The sequence below is a fragment of the Herpailurus yagouaroundi genome, unplaced genomic scaffold, assembly GCF_014898765.1.
Source record: "Herpailurus yagouaroundi ecotype Mexico unplaced genomic scaffold, PumYag 100, whole genome shotgun sequence".
Lineage (NCBI taxonomy): Eukaryota > Metazoa > Chordata > Mammalia > Carnivora > Felidae > Herpailurus > Herpailurus yagouaroundi.
Genome location: NW_024412391.1, coordinates 90,560,333 through 90,583,107, shown reverse-complemented (window position 1 = coordinate 90,583,107; position 22,775 = coordinate 90,560,333). Strand labels below are relative to the sequence as shown.

Sequence of the window (22,775 nt, the reverse complement as noted above, 5' to 3'; positions counted from 1 at the left end):
CCGGTTGTCTGTGAACAGTGAAAGTTTGACTTCTTCTTTGCCAATTTTGATGAATTTTATTTCATTTTGTTGTCTGATTGCTGATGCTAGGACTTCCAACACTGTTAAACAACAGTGGTGAGAGTGGACATTCCTGTCGTGTTCCTGATCTCAGGGAAAGCTCTCAGGTTTTCTGCACTGAGGATGATACCAGCTGTGGGTTGTTTATATACACCTTTTATGATGTTTAGGTATGTTTCTTCTATCTCGACTTTCTTGAGGGTTTTTATTAAGAAAGAATGCTGTATTTTGTCAAATGTTTTTTTCTGCATCTATTTACAAGATCATATGGTTCTTATCTTTTCTTTTATTAATGAGATGTATCACATTGATTGATTTGCAAATATTGAACCAGCTCTGAAGCCCAGGAATGAATACCACTTGCTCATGGTGGATAATTATTTTTATATGCTGTTGAATTCAATTTGCTAGTATCTTGTTGAGGACTTTTACATCCATGTTCATCAGGGATATTGGCCTGTAATTCTTTCTTGTGGGGTCTCTTGTCTGTTTGGGGAATCAAGGTAATGCTGGCTTAACAGAATGAGTCTGGAAGCTTTCCTTCCATATCTATTTATTTGGAACAGCTTGAGAAGTATAGGTATTAACTCTGCTTTAAATGTCTGGTAGGATTCCCTTGAGAAGCTATCTGGCCCAGGACTCTTATTTGTTGGGAGATTTTTGATAAATTATTCAATTTCTTCACTAGGTGTGGTTCTGTTCAAACTTTTTGTTTCTTCCTGTTTGAGTTTTGATAGTGTGTGGGTGTCTAGAAATTTGTCCACCCCTTCCAGGTTGTCTAGTTTGTTGGCATATAAATTTTCATAGTATTCTCTGATAACTGTTTGTATTTCTGAGGGATTGGTTGTGGTAAGTCATTTTCATTCATGATTTTACCTATTTCTGTCCTCTCTCTCTTTTCTTTTCGAGAAATCTGGCTAGGGGCTTATCAATTTTGTTTTTGTTTGTTTGTTTTTCAAAAAAACAGCTCTTAGTTTCATTGATCTGTTCTGGGTTTTGTTGGATTTTATATTGTTTATTTCTGCTTTAATCTTTTATTTATTTATTTATTTATTTATTTATTTATTTATTTATTTTTTCGATATATGAAATTTATTGTCAAATTGATTTCCATACCACACACAGTGCTCATCCCAAAAGGTGCCCTCAATACTCATCACCCACCCTCCCCTCCCTCCCACCCCCCATCAACCCTCAGTTTGTTCTGTTTTTAAGAGTCTCTTATGCTTTGGCTCTCTCCCACCCTAACCTCTTTTTTTTTTCCTTCCCCTCCCCCAAGGGTTTCTGTTAAGTTTCTCAGAATCCACATAAGAGTGAAAACATATGGTATCTGTCTTTCTCTGTATGGCTTATTTCACTTAGCATAACACTCTCTAGTTCCATCCACGTTACTACAAAGGGCCATATGTCATTCTTTCTCATTGCCACGTAGTATTCCATTGTGTATATAAACCACAATCTCTTTATCCATTCATCAGTTGATGGACATTTAGGCTCTTTGCATAATTTGGCTATTGTTGAGAGTGCTGCTATAAACATTGGGGTACAAGTGCCCGTATGCATCAGTACTCCTGTATCCCTTGGGTAAATTCCTAGCAGTGCTATTGCTAGGTCATAGGGTAGGTCTATTTTTAATTTTTTGAGGAACCTCCACACTGTTCAAACTGTTCAAATGCACCAATTTGCATTCCCACCAACAGTGCAAGAGGGTTCCCGTTTCTCCACATCCTCTCCAGCATCTATAGTCTCCTGATTTGTTCATTTTGGCCACTTTGACTGGCGTGAGGTGATATCTGAGTGTGGTTTTGATTTGTATTTCCCTGATGAGGAGCGACGCTGAGCATCTTTTCATGTGCCTGTTGGCCACCCAGATGTCTTCTTTAGAGAAGTGTCTATTCATGTTTTCTGCCCATTTCTTCACAGGATACAAAATCAATGTACAGAAATCAGTTGCATTCTTATACACTAATAATGAAGCAACAGAAAGGCAAATAAAGAAACTGATCCCATTCACAATTGCACCAAGAAGCATAAAATACCTAGGGATAAATCTAATCAAAGATGTAAAAGATCTGTATGCTGAAAACTATAGAAAGCTTATGAAGGAAATTGAAGAAGATATAAAGAAATGGAAAAACATTCCATGCTCATGGATTGGAAGAATAAATATTGTCAAAATGTCAATACTACCCAAAGCTATCTACACATTCAATGCGATCCCAATCAACATTGCACCAGCATTCTTCTCAAAACTAGAACAAGCAATCCTAAAATTCATATGGAACAACAGAAGGCCCCGAATAGCCAAAGTAATTTTGAAGAAGAAGACCAAAGCAGGAGGCATCACAATCCCAGACTTTAGCCTCTACTACAAAGCTGTAGTCATCAAGACAGCATGGTACTGGCACAAAAACAGACACATAGACCAATGGAATAGAATAGAAACCCCAGAACTAGACCCACAAACGTATGGCCAACTCATCTTTGACACAGCAGGAAAGAACATCCAATGGAAAACAGACAGTCTCTTTAACAAATGGTGCTGGGAGAACTGGACAGCAACATGCAGAAGATTGAAACTAGACCACTTTCTCACACCATTCACAAAAATAAACTCAAAATGGATAAAGGACCTGAATGTGAGACAGGAAACCATCAAAACCTTAGAGGAGAAAGCAGGAAAAGACCTCTCTGACCTCAGCCGTAGCAATCTCTTACTTGACACATCCCCAAAGGCAAGGGAATTAAAAGCAAAAATGAACTACTGGACCTTATGAAGATAAAAAGCTTCTGCACAGCAAAAGAAACAACCAACAAAACTAAAAGGCAACCAACGGAATGGGAAAAGATATTTGCAAATGACATATCAGACAAAGGGCTAGTATCCAAAATCTATAAAGAGCTCACCAAACTCCACATCTGCTCTAATCTTTATTAGTTTTCTTTTTCTGCTGGCCTTAGGATTTCTTTGCTGTTCTGCTTCTACTTCCTTTATATGTACTGTTAGATTTTTTGTTGGGGGATTTTTCTTGTGTCTTGAGATAGACCTAGATTGCAATATATTTTCCTCTCAGGACTGCCTTTGCTGCATCCCAAAGGGTTTGGACTGCAGTGTTTTCATTTTCATTTGTTTCCGTATATTTTTTAATTTCTTCTTTAATTGCCTGGTTGACCTATTCATTCTTTTGTTCTTTAACCTACATGCATTTGGAGGTTTTCTAAACTTTTTCCTCTGGTTGCTTTCAAATTTCATAGCATTGTGTCCTGAAAATGTGCATGGTATGATCTCAATTCTTTTATAAATATTGAGTGCTATTTTGTGACCTGGTATGTGATCTATCTTGGGGAATGTTCCATGTGCACTCGAGAAGAATGAATTCTGCTTTAGGATAAAAAGCTCTGAATATATCTGTCAAGTCCATCTGGTCCAGTGTATCATTCAGGGCCATTGTTTCCTTATTGATTTTCTGCCTAAATTTTCTGTCCATTGTTGTAAGTAGAGTATTAAAGTCCCTGCAATTACCACATTCTTACCAATAAGATTGCTTATGTTTGTGATTAATTGTTATATATATTTGGGTGCTTTCAAATTGGGTGCATAAACATTTATAATTGCTAGCTCTTCTTGGTGGATAGACCTCATGATTATGATGTAATGCTCTTCTTCATCTCTTGTAACAGCCTTTAGTTTAAAATCTAGTTTTTCTGATATAAGTGTGGCTACTCCAGCTTTCTTTTAACTTCCAGTAGTATGACATATGGTTCGCCATCCCCTCACTTTCAATCTGAAGGTGTTTTCAGGGCTAAAGTGGGTCATTTGTAGACAGCAAATAGATGGGTCTTGTTTTTTTTATCCATTCTGATACCCTATGTCTTTTGATAGGAGCATTTAGTCCATTTACATTCAGTGTTATTATTGAAAGATATGGATTTAGAATCATTGTATTATCTGTAGGTTTCATGCTTGCAGTGATGTCTCTGGTTCTTTGTAGTCTTTGCAGCATTCCACTCACAAAGTCCCCCATTAGGATCTCTTGTAGGGCTGGTTTAGTGGTGATGAACTCCTTCAGTTTTTGTTTGGCTGGGAAAATCTTTATTCCCCTCTTCTATTCTGAATGATAGCCTTGCTGGATAAAGTATTCTTGGCTACATTTTTTTCCTGTTCAGCACATTGAATATTTCCTGACCCTCCCTTCTGGCCTGCCAAGCTTCAGTAGATAGGTCTGCTACTACCTTTATGTGTCTACCCCTTTAGGTTAAGGCCAGTTTGTCCCTAGCTGCTTTCAGAATTCTTTCGTTACCTTTGTATTTTGCCAGTTTCACTATGATATGTCATGCACAAGATTGATTAAAGTTACATGTGAAGGGAGTTCTCTGTGCCTCCTAGATTTCAATGTCTGTTTGCTTCCCCAGATTGGGGAAGTTTTCAGCTATGATTTGTTCAACTACACCTTTTGCCCCTTTCTCTCTCTCTTCTTCTGGAAATCCTATGATATGGATATTATTAAGTTTCATTGAATCACTTAGTTCTCTAATTCTCCCTTCCTGGTCCAGAATTTTTTTGTCTCTTTTTTTCTCAACTTCATTTTTTCCCATAATTTTATCTTCTATTTCACTTATTCTCCCCTTTGACTCTTCAATTCTTGCTGTCACTGCCTCAAGTTTATTTTGCACCTAATTTACAGCATTTTAAAATTCATTATGACATTTTTTAGTTCCTTGATCTCTGAAGCAGTAGATTCTCTGCTGTCTTCTATGCTTTCTTTAAGCCCAGTGATTAATCTTATGATGATTATTCTAAATTCTTGTTCACTTACATTGTTTATATCTGTTTTGATCAATCTTTTAGCTGTCATTTCTTCCTGGAATTTCTTTTGAGGAGAATTCTTCCATTTCATCATTTTGGCTAGTTTTCTTGTCCCTTATGTGTTTTAAAAGCTTGTTATGGTCCTGCACCTGTGAGACTACTATATTAAAGAGGGGTTATACACTGTCCAGGGCCTGGCCCTTCAGGCCTGTTTTTTGGAAAGTGTTACTTGCTCTCTTGTTGTGACTTTGGTTGCTTTATCTTCCTACTCATAGTGATGTTTTGGACCCTTTACCAGGTATGCTTTGATTTTTTCATTTATGTTGCCCTGGAAAAGAAAAGAAACAAACAAGCAAAAACCAGAGAGACAAAAAAAAACCTTTTAAAACAAAGCAAAACAAACAAAAACACCAGCTACAGGAAAACAACGGGGCAGGGAAAAGGAAAAGAAAAGAAAATTGACCAGGCAGAGAAACTATTCAGCTTAATCCAGAGAGTGGCAGAGGAATATAAAGGAGATATAGAACAGGTATAAAGAGAATAGATTAAATATGTCTGATTAAACAAACCAATAACCAGAATAACCAGACTAGAGGAGGGAAGAAATAAGAAGGAAAAAAGGAAGAAAAAAAATATATATATAATAGGAATTGTCCACGAATTAAATCAGAAAATGCAAAACTGCTGGGTGCCTTGGAACCAGTGGCAGCACTGGTCTGATGGAGGGGCTGTCTTGTTCATCAGCATCTATCTTGCTTCAGTAGATACACAGTTACCAGGTGCTGAGGCGTGTGGTTTGGTGTAGGCGGGCCTGCCTCCCCTGTGGGCCCACTGTCTGTTCCCTGAGGCCCAACCTTGTTGGTGATAGGGAGAAAATTGGTGACACTCCAGTCTCTCCTTCACAGACCAGGTGTCCCAAACCACTCTGTTCAAGCCATTGTCACGGTGCCATCAGAGTGAACGAGGCCAGTTTGTCTCGCTCTGCGGACTCCTGCACCTCCCTGGCACTTGGTGGGGATTTAAACCCTGATGTCTTAAGGGGTCCTTCTCTGTGCATTCAGTTCTAGAGAAGTGCCACTCCATGCCACCAATGATATATTGCCTCTGGCTGGCAGGCACAGGCAGTCTTTGTCCTTTGAACTGTTGTATACCTTCTTCTCACAGCACTCCAGGGAGGGGATTGCTTTCTCCCACTATGGAATGTGCCTCTGAACTAGTTACTGAGCCCAGAGCTGGCTTCCCTCCTCCCCAGGTGCACGAACAGGGCAACTGGCCCCAGTCCGGAGAAAACTCTGCGGTTAGAGGTTGGATCTTTCTCCCTCCGGGTCCGTGATTTTTTTCTCTTGTCCAGTTACAGTCTTATGCTTCCTCTGCCTCTCTTTTCTTCCCTTTGTCTCTCTGAAGAAGGGGATCCCTCCCATCTGTGCCTATGCTGTCCATTTTATCTCTCCCAGTTCACAATGACACACCCATGGCCCACCAGGTTGTCCCCGTGGGTCTCTGGAGACAACTCTGTCACTCTGCAGCCCGGACTCTTGGAATCTAGAATCCTTTGGCCTCAATACTGCTGTGTTTGAGGGATGAGGGAACTTTGGGTCCCCCTACTTCTCCACCATGTTGGATCTCCCTGAACTCATAGATTTTAATACGCATTTTGCATATTAAATGCATTAATCAATGCATATTAAATGCATTAATCAAAATGCATTAATGCATTTTGATTCAATGTAGTCATTACTTTACAAATTTGTCTTATTTTTGGCCAGATAAAAATGATGTCTTTGTCCTCTTAACAGTGATGTCTGTAGTCTTTGATAGTTACCTTGCTTTCAGAAGTGACAAGATATCCCAGGTACATTTTTTTCTGTTTCCTGTGCCATATTTGGAGTCAGCCATTTCTTCAAAAGTCCTGGTTTCTTTTATAAAGGAATAGCATTTTAAGACCACAATCTATGCACTAGAAATATTTATTCATTGTTAATAGATTGTAATTATGTTTAGTCCTTTTCAGTGAACAGGGTTAGGAAATACGTATTAATTTAGGAAAAGAAAAATAAATTCCAAACTTATAGCTATATTTTTTATTCAAATTAAATATTATCAGGTTTTTAATTCTTCATTTTTATATTTGCAACTCATTTTCTTATTTTGAAAAAAATCCCGATAACACTAATGTAATTACTTATTTGATTTTATTCTAATGCACTCACATAGACATTGAATATTATATATATATATAATATTGTAATAGCTTCAAAATAAATACAAAATAGCTTCAAAATTAGTACAAACCTACTGAATTCAATTTAAGTCTTTTTTTGCTGGTATTTTTGTCTTTAGATGGATAGTCAAAATGTAGTGCTTTAAAGTTATGATAATTTTTCTCAAAGTGGTTATACCACTAACTTCATACAGAGTTAAGTTTATTTCCTTGATTTTTGCTTTAGACAGTCTACTCTTTAAATATTTTTTTGAAGTTTATTTATTTATTTCGAGAGAGAGAGAGAGAGAGTACAAGGGGGAGGGAAGCAGAGAGAAGAGGGAGAAAGAAAGAATCCCAAGAAGGCTCTGCACTGCCAGCATGGGGCCCAATGTAGGGCTTGAACCCACAAACCGTGAGATCACCCAACTGTAAGTTGGGCCCTTAACCAACTGAGTCACCCAGATGCCCCACTCTCCTTAAATATTCTTAAAATTAAATTTTGGTCCAGTGTGTCATTCAAAGCTATTGTTTCCTTGTTGATTTTCTGCTTAGGCGATCTGCCTATTGCTGTAAGTAGGGTATTAAATCCCCCTATTATTATGGCATTATTATCAATAAGTTTCTTTATATTTGTTATTAATTGATTTATGTATTTTGGTTGCATTAAGTTGGGGGCATAAATATTTACAATTGTTAGCTCTTTTTGATGGATAGATCCTTTAATTATGATATAATGTCCTTCTTTATCTCTTGTTACAGTCTTTGTTGTAGTATCTAGTTTGTCTGATACAAGTATGGTTATTTCAGCTTTCTTTTGATGTCCATTAGCATGATAGATGATTCTCCATTCCGTCACTTTCTTTTTTTTAAACTTAAAAAAAAATGTTTAATATTTATTTGTTTTTGAGAGACAGAGAATGAGCAGGGCAGGGGCAAAGAGAGAGACACAGATTCCAAAGCAGGGTCCAGGCTCTGATCTGTCAGCACAGAGCCTGATGCAGGGCTTAAACCAATGAACCATGAGATTATGACCTGAGCTGAAGTCAGATGCTTAACCAACCGAGCCACCCAGGTGCCCCACCATCCCCTCATTTTCAATCTGCCAACATCTTTAGGTCTTAAATGAGCCTCCTGTAGACAGCCTATAGATGGATCTTTTTTTTTTTTTTATCCATTATGATACCCTATGTCTTTTGATTGGAACATTTATTCCCTTTATATTCAGGGTGATTTTTTTTGTAATTCCAATGTTACAATTTATTATTTTTAAAAACTTTAAGTTCTACACCTAAAAAAAAAGCAATCTCTACACCTAAAATGGGGCTCAAACAACCCTGCAATCACGAGCCAAATGTTCCACTGATTGAGCCAGACAGGTGTCCCTCCAATATTGTAATTTATTTATTTATTTTTAATTTTTAAAATTTACATTCAAGTTAGTTAACATATAGTGTAATAAAGATTTCAGAAGTAGAATTTAGTGATCTATCACTTACATACAATAACCAGTGCTCATCCCAACAAGTGCCCTCCCTAATGCCCATCACCCATTTAGCCCATCCCCCCATTCAACATCCCTCCAGCAACCCTCAGTTTGTTCTCTGTATTTAATGGTTTGCCTCCCTCTCTGTTTTTATCTAGTTTTTGCTTTCCTTCACCTATATTTATCTGTTTTGTTTCTTAAATTCCACATATGAGTGAAATCATATATATTCAGGTGGATTATTGAAAGATATGAATTTAGTGCCGGTGTGTTACCTGTAAAGCTGATATTTCTGGTGATGTTCTCTCATCCTTTGTAGTCTTTGTTGGTTTGGTCTTTTTTTTCACTCCACTCAGAGTCCCCCTTAAAATTTCTTGCAGGACTGGTCTAGTGGTGATGAACTCCTTTAGTTTTGTTTGTCTGGGAAACTCTATCTCTCATTCTATTCTGAATGACAACCTTGCTGGATAAAGAATTCTTGGCTGCATATTTTCCCATTCAGCACATTGACTATTTCCTGCCACTTACTTCTGGCCTACCAAGTTTCAGTGGACAGGCCTGCTGCTGATCTTACGTGTCTACTCTTGTAGGCTAAGGACCATTTTTCCCTAGCTACTTTCAGAATTCTCTTTTTATCTTTGTATTTTGCAAGTTTCACTATGATATGTTGTGGGTTTGACCTGGTTTTTTTGTTTGTTTCTGAGGGCTAGTATTCAAAATCTATGGAGAACTTATCAAACTCAACACCCAAAAAGCAAACAACCCAGTTAATAAATGAGCAGAAGATATGAATAGACACTTTTCTAAAGAAGACATCCAGATGGCTAACAGACACATGAAAAGATGCTCAACATCACTCATCATTAGGGAAATACTAATCAAGACCATGATGAGATACCACCACACACCTATCAGATTGGCTAAAATTAACAATACATGAAACAACTGGTGTTGGTGAGAATACAGAGAAAGGGGAACCTTCTAACACTGCTGGTAGGAATGCAAACTGGTGGAACCACTCTGGAGAACAGTATGCAGAGCCCTCAAAAAACTAAAAATAAAACTACCCTATAATCCAGCAATTACACTGTTAGATATTTACCCAAATGATACAAAAATATAGATTCAAAGGAGTATATGCACCCCAATGTTTATAGCAGCATTTTCAAGAATAGACAAACTATGGAGAGAGCCCAAATTCCCGACTGATGAATGGATAAAGAAGAAGTGGTATATATATAGAATGGTATTTTACTCAGTCATCAAAAAGAATAGTCTTGCCATTTGCAACAACATGGATGGAGCTGGAATGTATTATGCTAAGCTAAATAAGTCAATCAGAGAAAGACAAATATCATATGACTTCACTCGTGTGGAACTTAAGAAACAAAGCAGATGAACATATGGCAAAGGGGAAGAGAAGGAAAGGAAACAAACCACAAGAGATTCTTAACAACAGAGAACAAACTGAGGGTTCCTGGAAGGAGGGAGATGTGAGATGGGCTAGATGGGTGTTAAGGAGGGTACTTATTGTGATGAGCACTGAGTGTTGTATGTAAGTGATGTATTAATGAATTCTAATTCTGAAACCAATATTGAATTGTATATTAACTAAAATTCAATAAACAAATAATTAAAAATTTAATTTGGGTTTTCAATTATGTAAGATAGACAGTTGTATCCAAAATAAAAATTATAAAATCTGATATATTTAGAGGTCTAGCTTCCATTCCTGTTTCTTTCTTCTCTTCCTTCCCCACTTCCTATAAAATGATTAGATTTTATTTATCAATATTTTTCCAAAAGTTAGCAAATACATATCTCTCTCCCTCCCCTCCCATTTCTTATACAAAGTATAGCATATTATTTCTACTATTCTGACTCCTGGGTTGTTTTTTTTTTTTTGACACTACTTTCTGAATATCATATCATTCCTTGGACCTATGAAGAGATCTTCATAACTTCTTTCACAGCTTCACAGATCTCCATTGAATAGATATATCGTAATTTATTAGACTAGTCTTTAGTTAATAAAGTGAGTAAATCCCAGTATTCTATTAATAGAAATAGTGTTAAAATAAGTATTTTTGTGTATATTTAATTTCATATTAAAAATTTTATTTTAATTGAAGTTTAATTAACATACAGTGTTATATTAGTTTCATGTGTACAACATCATGATTCAACAATTTCATACATTACCCAATGCTCCTCATGACAAGTTTACTTCTTAATCCTCATCACCTATATCATCACTTCCCCCTGACTTCCTTCCAGTAACCACAGTTTGTTCTAAATAGTTAAGAGTCTGTTTCTTGGTTTACCTCTCTTTCTCTTTTCCCTTTGTTCATTTGTTTTGTTTCTTAAATTCCACATATGAGTGAAATCATTTATCTTTCTCTGACTGGCTTATTTCACTTAGCATTATACTCTGTAGCTCTATCCATGTCATTGCAAATGGCAATATTTCATTCTTATTTATGGCTGAGTAATATTCCATTGCATATATATATATATATGTATATATATATACATATATATATATATATATATATATAATCTCACATCTCTTTTTTCCATTTATCTATTGATAGACACTTTCATAATTTGGCTATTATAATGTTCCTATAAACACAGGGGTGCATTTATCCCTTGGAATTAGTGTTTTTTGTTTGTTTGTTTGTTTGTTTTTGGTAAACACCCCATAGTATGATTATTGGATCATAGGGTAATTTTATTTTTAAATTTGTGAGGAACCTGCATACTGTTTTCTGCAGTAGCTGCACCAGTTTGCACTTCCACCACAATGTGAGAGGGTTTCTTTTTCTCCACATACTCGTCAACATCTGGTGTCTTTTGTGTTGTTGATTTTAGCCATTCTGACAGGTATGAGGTGTTATATCATTGTAGTTTTGATTTGTATTTCTCTGATGATGACCAATGTTGAGCATCTTTTCACATGTCAGCCATCTGGATGTCTTCTTTGGAGAAATGTTTGCTCATGTTTTCTGCCCATATAATAATTGGATCATTTGTTTTGGGTGCATTGTGTTTTATAAGTTCTTTATACATTTTGGATGCTAACTCTTTATCAGATGTGTCAATTTCAAATGTCTTCTCCCATTCCATAGTTTCCCTTTTAGTTATGTTGACTATTTCACTGTGCAGAAACTTCTTATTTTGATATAGTTCAAATATCTTATTTTTGCTTTTATTTCCCTTGCCTCAGGAGACACATCTGGAAAATGTTGCTACAGTCAATGTCAGAGACACTGTTACCTGTGCTCTCTTATAGGATTTTTATGTCTTAGGTCTCACATTTAGGTTCTTAACCCATTTTGAATGCATTTTTGTGTATTGTTTAAAAAAGTAGTCCAGTTTCATTCTCTTGCATGTACCTGGACTGGTTTTCCCAACACCACTTGTTGGAATAGACTGTCCTTTTCCCATTGGATATTCTTTCCTGCTTTGTTGAATATTAATTAATCATATAATAATGGGTTTATTAGTGGATTTTCTCTTCTGTTCTATTGATCTATGTGTCTAATTTTGTGCCAGTACCATACTGTTTTGATTACTATCTTTGTAATATAATGTGAAGACAGGAATTATGATACCTATAGTTTTGCTTTTCATTTTCAAAAATGCTTTGGCAACTCAGAGTCTTTTGTGGTTCCAAATAAATTTTAAAAATGTTTTGTTCTAATTCTGTGAAAAGTACTGTTGGTCTTTTAATAGCAGCTACAGTAAATGTGTAGATTGCTTTGGAATAATATTTATTAACAATATTTATTCTCCCAATCAATGAGCATGGGATGTCTTTCCATTTCTTTATGTCATCTCCAATTTATTTCATCAATGTTTTATGGATTTCAGAATGCAGGTCTTTCACCTCTTTGGTTAGGTTTATTCCCACGTGTCTTATTATTTTGGATGCAATTATATATGGGATTGTTTTCTTAATTTCTCTTCCTATTGCTTCAGTATTAGTTTTTAGAAACGCAACACATTTTTGTACATTGATTTTGTATCCTGCAACTTTACTGAATTCATTTACCAGTTCTACTAGTATTTTTGGTGGAGTCTTTAGGGTTTTCTATGAAGAATATCATGTCATCTGCAAAGAGTGAAAGTTTGAATTCTTCTTTGATGATTTGGATGCCTTTTATTTCTTTTTGTGTTCCGATTGCTGTGGCTAGGAATTCCAGTACTATGTTGAATGAAAGTGGTGATAGAGGACATCCTTGTCTTGTTCCTGACTTAAACCTACTTTGTTGAGGGCTTTTATCATGAAGCGATGTTTTACTTGTTGAATGTTTTTCTGCATCTACTGAAATGATTATATGGTTTTTATCCTTCTCTTATTTATGTGCTGTATCACATTGATTGATTTGTGAATATTGAACCATTCTTGCATGACAGAAATAATTCCTACTTGATTGTGGTAAATGATTTTTTTAATATATTGTTGACTTCTGTTTGGTAGTATTTTGTTGAGGATTTTTGCAGCTATATTCATCAGAGATATTGGCCTGTAGTTCTCTTTTTTGGTGGAGTCTTTATCTGGTTTTGGTATTAAGGTAATGTTGGCTTCATAGAATGAATTTGGAAGTTTTCCTTCCTCTTGTACTTTTTTTTTTTTTTAATAGTTTGAGAAGAATAGTGTTAAATCTTCTTGAAGTGTTTCATAGAATTCTGGTTCTAGACTTTTGCTTTTGGGGGAGTTTCTTGATTACTGATTCAGTCTCCTTACTGGTAATCAGTATATTTATATGTTCTATTTCTTCCTACTTCAGTTTTGGTAGGTTACATGTTTCTAGGAATTTATCCATTTCTTCTAGGTTATCCAATTTGTTGGGATATAGTTGTCACAATATTCTTTTACCATCATTTGTATTTCTTTGATGTTGGTTGTTATTTCTCCTTTTTCATTTGTAATTTTACTTATTTGAATACTTCCTCTTCTTTATGAGTCTGGATAGAAATTTATGAATTTTGTTTACCTTTTCAAGGAACTAACTCCTGGTTTCATTTATCTGTTCTACTGTTTTGTTGTTGTTGTTTATTTTTATATCATTTATCTCTGTCCTACTGTTTATTATTTCCTTCCTTCTGCAAGTTTTGGGTTTTGTTTGTTTTGTGTTGTTTCATTTTTTTTAGAGAGAAAGAGCACAAGTGGTAGAGGGAGGCTCCACATCTAGCATGAAGTCCAACATGGGTTTTGATGCCACAATGGTGAGAGCATGACCTAGGCTGAAATCAAGAGTTGGTTGCTTAACTATGCCCTCCAGGTGCTTCTGTTTGTTGTTCTTTTTCTAGCTCCTTTAGGTGTAATGTTAGCTGGTTTAAATGAGATTTTTCTCGTTTTTTGAGGTAGGCCTGAATTGCTATAAACTTCCCTCTTAGAACCCCTGGCTGATTCTAAGCAAAGAAAAAGTTTTAAACCATTGCATTGTGTTTTCATTTTCATTTGTTTCCTTGTACTTTTGGATATTTTCTTTGATTCCTTGGTTAACTTATTCATTGTTTAGTAGCATGTTATTTAACATCCATGTGTTTGTGGTCTTTCCACATTTTTTCTTGTGGTTGACTTCTAGTTTCATAGTGATGAGTTCGATTTTTTTGAATTTGTTGAGACTTGTTTGTGGCCTAATATATAATCTATTCTTGAGAATACTCCATGTATAGCTGAATACAATGTGCATTCTGTTTTAGGATTGAATGTTCTATTAAATCCATCTGGTCCACTGTATCATTCAAAACCATGTTTCCTTATTGATTTTCTGATTAGATGATCTGTCCATTGGTATATGTGGGGTGTTAAAGTCCCCTACTATTATTGTATTACTATTGGCTAGTTACTTTATGTTTGTTTTTAAGTGTTATATGTATTTGGGCGCTCCCATGTTGGTTGCATAGCTACAATTATTATACCTTCTTGTTGGAATTACCCCTTTATGATTATATAGTGCCCTTCTTTGTTTCTTTTTACAGTCTTTGTCTTAAAGTCAGTTTTGTCTGATATAAGTATTGCTACTATGGGTTTCTTTTGACATCCATTTGCATGATAAATATTTCTCCATCCCCCACTTTCAATCTGTAATTGTCTGTAGGTTTAAAATGAATCTCCTGTAGGCAGCTTACAGATGAGCCTTGGTTTTCTTTTTTATCCATTCTATCACTCTATGTCTTTTGATTGGAGTGTTTAGTTCATTTACATTCAAAGTAATTATTGAGAGATATGTATTTATTGTCAATTTGTTACTTGTTTTGTGGTTATTTTTGAAGTTTTTCTCTGGTCCTTTCTTCTCTTTCTTTCATGGTTTGCTGGTTTTCTTTAGTGATATAGTTGAATTTTTTTCTCTTATTCTTTGCATATATATTAGTGGTTTTTGATTTGTGTTTTCCACTAGGTTTGTATATAACATCTTCTGCATAAAGTAGTCTATATTAAGTTAATGGTTATTTATGTTGAACATAATCTTTTCTCCTCTCTTCCCCATGTTTTAGGTATATGGTGTCATGTTTTATATCCTGTTATTTTGTGAATTCCTAGACTGATTTTTACAGATATATTCATTTTTACTGCTTTTATGTTTCCTATTTTTAAAATGTCACATTTGGTCTTTCAGATCCACTCAGAATTCCCTTTAGTATTTCTTGAAGGCTGGTTTAGTTATCATGAACTCCTTTAGTTTTTGTTTGTCTGGGAAACTCTTTGTCTCCCCTTATATTCTGAATGGTAACCTTACTGGGTAGAGTATTCTTGGTTGCAGATTTTTCCCATTCAGCACTTTGAATATATCATGCCACACCCTTCTGGCTTACAAAGTTTCTGCAGAAAATCTGCTGATTACCTTATGGGGTTCCCCCTTATATGTAACTGTCTTCTTTTGTCTTGCTACTTTAAATTTTTTCTTTATTACTACAATTTGCAATTTTAATTGCAACATGTCCTGGTATGGAACAGCTTTTGTTGCCGGGCGGGGCGGCCCCCCCCCGGGGGGGGGGGGTGGTGGTGGTGGTGTTCTCTGTGCCTCCTGGATCTAGATATCTGTTTCCTTTGCCAGATTAGGGAAGTGTTCAGCTATTATTTCTTCAAATACATTTTCTGCCCTGTTTTCTCTTTCTTCTTCTGGGATCTCTATAGTACAAATGTTATTATGCTTGATGGCATCATTGATTTCTGTATGTCTATTTTTGTTTTGCATAGTTCTTTTTCCTCTCTTTAGTTCAGCCTCATTACTTCCCATTACTCTGTGTTCTAGATCATTAATTCATTTCTCTGCTTTTTTTAAGCCTGGTGTTTATTCCATCAAGTATGATTCCCATTTTATTTATTGAACCTTTTATCTCTGCTATGTTATTCCTTATCTCTGTGTTAAGATCTTACTGATGTTTTCCACTCTTTTGTCAAATTCAGTGAGTATCTTTATGACCATTACTTTAAATTCTCTATCAGGCATGTTACTTATATCTGTTCCTCTTAGATTTCTGGCCATGGCCTTGTCCTTTTCTTTCATTTAGGACAAATTCCTCTGTCTTCTCATTTTGTCTAAGTTTCTGTGCCTGTTTCTGTGTTAGGAAAGTCAACTATGTCTCCTGTTCTTAAAGGGTAATGTCTTGATGAAAAGAGGTCCTGTAGTGACCTGCAGTGTGGTGTCCCCTGTTCCCAGGGCCTGGTGATTTTGGGAGTGTCTTCAATGTGAGCTATGTGTGCTTTGCTATTGTGTCCTGGCTGCTTTGTCCTTCAAGCCTGTCATCTGCAGAGGCTCTCTTTACCTGTTGTGGGCAGTATTTGGTCCCTGAACTGAATGTGATGTATTTTAACTAGGTATGCTCTGGTATGCTTGTGAAATGAGACTTGACACCCCACCACTGGATTTGAGGTTCTGCAAACCTCCCAGTTCAGGAGATGCTGTGTTGGAAGGTGTTTGGGCTGATCTCTCTTGGGGAAGGAACTTGCCAAGGTGAAAACTGAAGCAAGCCTGACTTGGCACAGTGTTTCCACTGGAGCGCAGGGTGGGGTGGGTGTGTAGGGGGTGTGTGACTTGATATAAGCAAGTTAGGTATGAGGGTCAGTGCTGTGCTGATTCCTGCAGGTGGCCCTGTACTTATGTTGAAGGGCAGGGGAGAGAAATGTCTCCTGCCAGTTCCTTTGTTTCCGGAGGGGTCTCTCTGTGAACTCTGTCTCTTCAGAACATGGTCTCAGGTGAGCAAATAACCTTACCCCTGTGTGTTCCAGGTGCTCTACAGATCACTATTTCCATGCTGTATGTCCACAGGCTGTTTGCCCTGCCTTTTCTCCAAAAGCAACCCAAACGCTCCCTGGGCTCTCCCTGAGCCAAGCCACTGACCCTAAAACTCTAGGCTTTATGCCCTGCTAGTTGCAAGAACTCATGAAATTTGGCCCCTCTTGCTTTCCAGGACAATTGCTATGGGGAATTAATATGCCTTGTGTGGGCTTCTCCAAGTGCTAGTCTGTCTCTCACCCTTGTCCATGACCACAGCTCCTTCCCTACCACAGCAACCTTGATCTGTCTCTCTCCCAAACTCCATCTCTGCACTTCCTACCTTTTTTGATGTGGACTCTTCTCTCCCTTTAGTTGTAGAGTTTGTTCTGTCAGTCTTCAGGTCACTTTCTGGGGTATTTAAGATAAATTGACAGTCATCTATTTGTATTCATAGGTGAAGGTGAACTTAAGGCTCTCTTATTCCACTACCATCTTCCCAAATCCTTATTTAATCATTCTCCTACCATTAGGCATTTTCACAATTTTATTTTTTCATGTAATTTTTTTGTGTGTGTGAGAGAGAGACAGAGCATGAGCAGAGAAGGGGCCGAGAGAGAAGGAGACACAGAATCTGAACCAGGCTCCAGGCTCTAAGCTGTCAGCACAGAGCCTGACGTGCGGCTTGAAATCATGAATGGTGAGATCATGACCTGAGTCAAAGTCAGAAGCTTAACTGAGTGAGCCACTCAGGTGCCCTGATTTTCACAATTTTCCAATTATTAATATTTTAAAGAATACCATAGTTAACATTTATATGCAAAATTTTCTCATTTCTCTTTTATCTATAGATTTTATAAATGATTTTGATATAGTGATGAACATTGAAAATATTACGCTAAGTGTAAACCAGTCACATAGACTTCATATTGTATGATTCTTTTATAAATAGCTAGAATAGTTTATATCTATAGAGACAGGAAATAAAGTACTAGTTGCCTAGGGCTGGGAAAGTGAGTGAGGATATTGGGGATTGACAGCCAAGGCATGTAGGAGTTCTTTTTTGAGGTGATTAAAATGTTCTAAAATTGAAGGGTGCCTAGTGGCTCAGTTGGTTAAATGTCTGACTTCAGTTCAGGTCATGATATCACGGTTCATGAGTTTGAGCCCCACATCTGGCTCTCTGCTGTCAGCACAGAACCTGCTACAGATCCTCTGTCCTCCTCTTTCTATGCCCCTCTCCTGTTGGTTCTCTCTCTTTCTCAAAAATAAATAGATAAACTTTAAAAAAACGTTCTTAAATTGATTGCAGTCATCGTTGCACAAACAAATATAGTACAAGTCGTTGAATTGTTCACTTTAAGTGATTACATGCATTTCAATAAATCTATTCAAACCAGATTTTGACCTAATTACGTCTGCTGCTTTTCTATTCTCTACCTCACTAATTTGTGTTTTTACTCTCATTATCTCCTTCTTTTGATTTCTTTTGGCTTATAGGGCTTTTTTGCCTCATTTTGTATCTGGGAACTTAATTCACTTATTTTAATTCTTTAATTTTGATTGACAATAGTATCTAGTGTATTGAATTTTCTTCTGATCACTACTTTACATACATCCCATAGGTTTCAGTGTGTAGTGATTTTATTGTCTTTTTTGTAAACTTTGTAAATTTATTTTATATTTTCTTTTACCAAGCATGTTTAATAGTAGGTCTTCAAACATAAATCTAGATTCTAGGTTGACAGTTTCTTCCCTTTCATCACAGTGGAGAGGTTTCATTTTCTTCTGACCTTCATCTTTTTCTGAAGTGAAATCAGCCATCCTTCTTATACTTATGTCCTTTTCTCCCTCCTCTTTCTTATTTTAGCATTTTCTCTTCTCTTTAGGTTTTTAGTACTTCTTTTATTATATACCTAAGTTTTTTTTGAAAGTCCTGGGGGATTATTGAGCTCCCTGTCTCTGTCTGTTCTTGCTGTTGCTATCTTTTTTTTGGGGGGGGGGGGGGTAAGTTTATTTATGTTGAGAAAGAGAGAGCAGGGGGGTGCAGAGAGAGGGAGAGAGAGAATCCCAAGCAGGCTCTGCACTGTCAGCACAGAGCCCAATGCAGGGCTCTAACCCATGAATGATGAGATCATGACCTGAGCCAAAATCAAGAGTCAGATGCTTAACTGACTGACCCACCCAGGCACCCCTATTGTTTTAAATCAGATTAATAAAGTTTGGGCTAATATTTCACTTTTTTGCCTGATTTGGGAATTGTGATGTTTTCACCTATTTGTGGGCATTTCTTTTTAGTGTGCCTTAATTGTGTATAGAGATGTTATTTTGTTCCTTACTCCTTTTTTCTTACAGTAACCATTGGTTTGAAACTTCTCAGGAGCTTCCTAGGTGAAATCTGAAACTAGCCCCTGTACACAGAGGGCCAGAAGAGACCAAAGAAAAACAAGCCATTCTAGGTTAGTAGGTGGCAGCAAAAGGAACTTATATACAAGGTTTGTGTTTGGTGGCAGCAAGATAAGTGAGTCTCTGTGCTGGCCTGCCAACTCTTAAAAGTTTATATAGAGGCCTTAACTGGATTCAGTCACATATACCATGCAGGTGTTCTCAACACCACATCGCCATCTCAATACTATGTTCTGGGGCAGCCTCTGGGCATGAGAAAGTCAAGTAGAACCCACATTCCAAGGACAGAAAGGGGATGAGGAGCCACCTAGTGCCTGAGTCCAGCTCACAGGTCACTGTCTTCTTAATGATCTTCTTCAACAATAACTTTATAAAGGATTCAGTTGTGTGATCTATTTGCTTGCTCATGCTTTTTTTTTTATATATGAAATTTATTGTCAAATTGGTTTCCATACAACACCCAGTGCTCATCCGAAAAGGTGCCCTCCTCAATACCCATCACCCACCCTCTCCTCCCTCCCACCCCCCATCAACCCTCAGTTTGCTCTCAGTTCTCAACAGTCTCTTATGCTTTGGCTCTCTCCCACTCTAACCTCTTTTTTTTTTTTTTCCTTCCCCTCCCCCATGGGTTCCTGTTAAGTTTCTCAGGATCCACATAAGAGTGAAACCATATGGTATCTGTCTTTCTCTGTATGGCTTATTTCACTTAGCATCACACTCTCCAGTTCCATCCACGTTGCTACAAAAGGCCATATTTCATTTTTTCTCATTGCCACGTAGTATTCCATAGTGTATATAAACCACAATCTCTTTATCCATTCATCAGTTGATGGACATTTAGGCTCTTTCCATAATTTGGCTATTGTTGAGAGTGCTGCTATGAACATTGGGGTACAAGTGCCCCTATGCATCAGTACTCCTGTGTCCCTTGGATAAATTCCTAGCAGTGCTATTGCTGGGTCATAGGGTAGGTCTATTTTTAATTTTCTGAGGAACCTCCACACTGCTTTCCAGAGCGGCTGCACCAATTTGCATTCCCACCAACAGTGCAAGAGGGTTCCCGTGTCTCCACATCCTCTCCAGCATCTATAGTCTCCTGATTTGTTCATTTTGGCCACTCTGACTGGCGTGAGGTGATATCTGAGTGTGGTTTTGATTTGTATTTCCCTGATAAGGAGCGACGCTGAACATCTTTTCATGTGCCTGTTGGCCATCCGGATGTCTTCTTTAGAGAAGTGTCTATTCATGTTTTCTGCCCATTTCTTCACTGGGTTATTTGCTTTTTGGGTGTGGAGTTTGGTGAGCTCTTTATAGATTTTGGATACTAGCCCTTTGTCCGATATATCATTTGCAAATATCTTTTCCCATTCCGTTGGTTGCCTTTTAGTTTTGTTGGTTGTTTCCTTTGCTGTGCAGAAGCTTTTTATCTTCATAAGGTCCCAGTAATTCACTTTTGCTTTTAATTCCCTTGCCTTTGGGGATGTGTCGAGTAAGAGATTGCTACGGCTGAGGTCAGAGAGGTCTTTTCCTGCTTTCTCCTCTAAGGTTTTGATGGTTTCCTGTCTCACATTCAGGTCCTTTATCCATTTTGAGTTTATTTTTGTGAATGGTGTGAGGAAGTGGTCTAGTTTCAACCTTCTGCATGTTGCTGTCCAGTTCTCCCAGCACCATTTGTTAAAGAGACTGTCTTTTTTCCATTGGATGTTCTTTCCTGCTTTGTCAAAGATTAGTTGGCCATACGTTTGTGGGTCTAGTTCTGGGGTTTCTATTCTATTCCATTGGTCTATGTGTCTGTTTTTGTGCCATGCTTGCTCATGCTTAAGTGAGGTATTTCTAGATTAGTGGAGGATGTAACCTAAGGATAACCTTCTTAATGTCTCAGTTCTAGAGCTCCCTCTTATGTTGTTTTCATAAAGTGCTCCTCCCCCTATGATTGCATCTCTTGTTTCCTTTGCCTTCTCTATTCCTAACTGTTCAATTTGCTCTGCTCAATTTTAGTTTCAGCAGTTTCTTAATGTGGGCTTTGTCCTGTAAGAAAACTTCCATCACTGGGCGCCTGGGTGGCGCAGTCGGTTGAGCGTCCGACTTCAGCCAGGTCACGATCTCGCGGTCTGTGAGTTCGAGCCCCGCATCAGGCTCTGGGCTGATGGCTCGGAGCCTGGAGCCTGTTTCCGATTCTGTGTCTCCCTCTCTCTCTGCTCCTCCCCCGTTCATGCTCTGTCTCTCTCTGTCCCAAAAATAAATAAACGTTGAAAAAAAAAATAAAAAAATAAATGGAATCGCACAATATGTGTTCTTTAAAAAAAAAAAAAAAAAAAAAGAAAACTTCCATCACTTAGAATTGAGAGTTTATAGGACTCAGACTGCTCTCGTCCTACTGTTATTTGGGACTGGGAGTCTTCAAAACTTCATCCAGTTTTGGCTATTCTCAGATTGGCCTTATGAGTATTTCTGAGAATACTTATAGTAATTTGGGGACTTTCCAGCTCTCAGGGCTATCAGAAAACCCTCTTTTTTCTCTGCTCCCTCCTGTGTAGCTGCTGATAATGCCATGCATGTTTGTTACTATTGGAGATTGATTACTACCTACTCAAATTTTAGTTCATGAGAATACTTTGTCACCTAGTGTGTTATTGATGTTTTGGCTTCCCTACCCTACTTCCTCTGTTTGTTTTTATGGCAGGCTTTAGGAAGTTAAAAAACATATGGTACCATTTTATCTTCCTAAAAGATATGAGGAAAAACCACATTTCTGAAATGTAGTTAAGAAAGTGATTTAGAGTATGAACTTTAGACTTAAGAATGAAAAACTTAGCTCTTTGTTACATGATTTTTGGCCACTGATTTATTCTTAGTCTCCATTTTCTTACCTGTAGGAATGATGTTCAAAATTCTTAATAATTGGAGTAGTCCATGTGCAGATGGATAACAACAAACACTGTGACTAATAAAAATGGATGGCTTTGAATAACTGGTTCAGCTGTATCAGTATGAATTGACTGAAGACCAACAATGCTCTCTGTAAAATAAAATTGTAATTATATATGTCTTGCAGTTTTGTGAGGAATAAATGTAATAAATGTTTGTAAAAGGAATTTGGTGCAGAGCCCATGACATAGTAAACACTTAATAAATGGTATTTATTATTACTGTTATTTATCAAAAATTGGGAAACACTAATATACTCTGTAAACTTTTCCTGGATGTTCTCTTCACTTTTCACCTTACCTGCTATTGTCAAAGAGTACTTTATTCTCTGAGGTTTCATAAAACTTTAAAAATCATTAATATAGCATTTTATCACATTTTCCCACATTGTATTTATTGGTAGAAAAAGGAATGATATTCAAAATATCATAACAGAAGCTGTCTATAATGCCAGACCTTTGGTTGCTGGATAATAGGTTGTCATATGGGTCTCAGAGATGGGACCTAGTTGTGCCTAAGGTTATTGTTGTGGGTTAGGGAACTAGGGTCTTATGGTATCAGCTATTTATCAACTAGTACAGAAATATTTTGGCATCCTATTAGTTAATAGGATCAGACTTGTGTGCCCTGGCTGAACTTAAGCTGTTAGTATATACA

The 22,775-nt window shown here is 37.1% G+C and overlaps 1 long non-coding RNA gene across 1 annotated transcript; it reads right to left on the bottom strand.

Annotated features, from left to right (window-relative positions):
• Window positions 1-5,147: 5,147 nt before the first annotated feature.
• On the bottom strand, window positions 5,148-22,202 carry LOC121028123 (uncharacterized). The gene is made up of 3 exons (XR_005789084.1): window positions 22,061-22,202; window positions 6,690-6,783; window positions 5,148-5,195 (listed from the first exon to the last, which is right to left on the bottom strand). It is a non-coding gene; the product is annotated as an uncharacterized LOC121028123 (long non-coding RNA).
• Window positions 22,203-22,775: the final 573 nt, after the last annotated feature.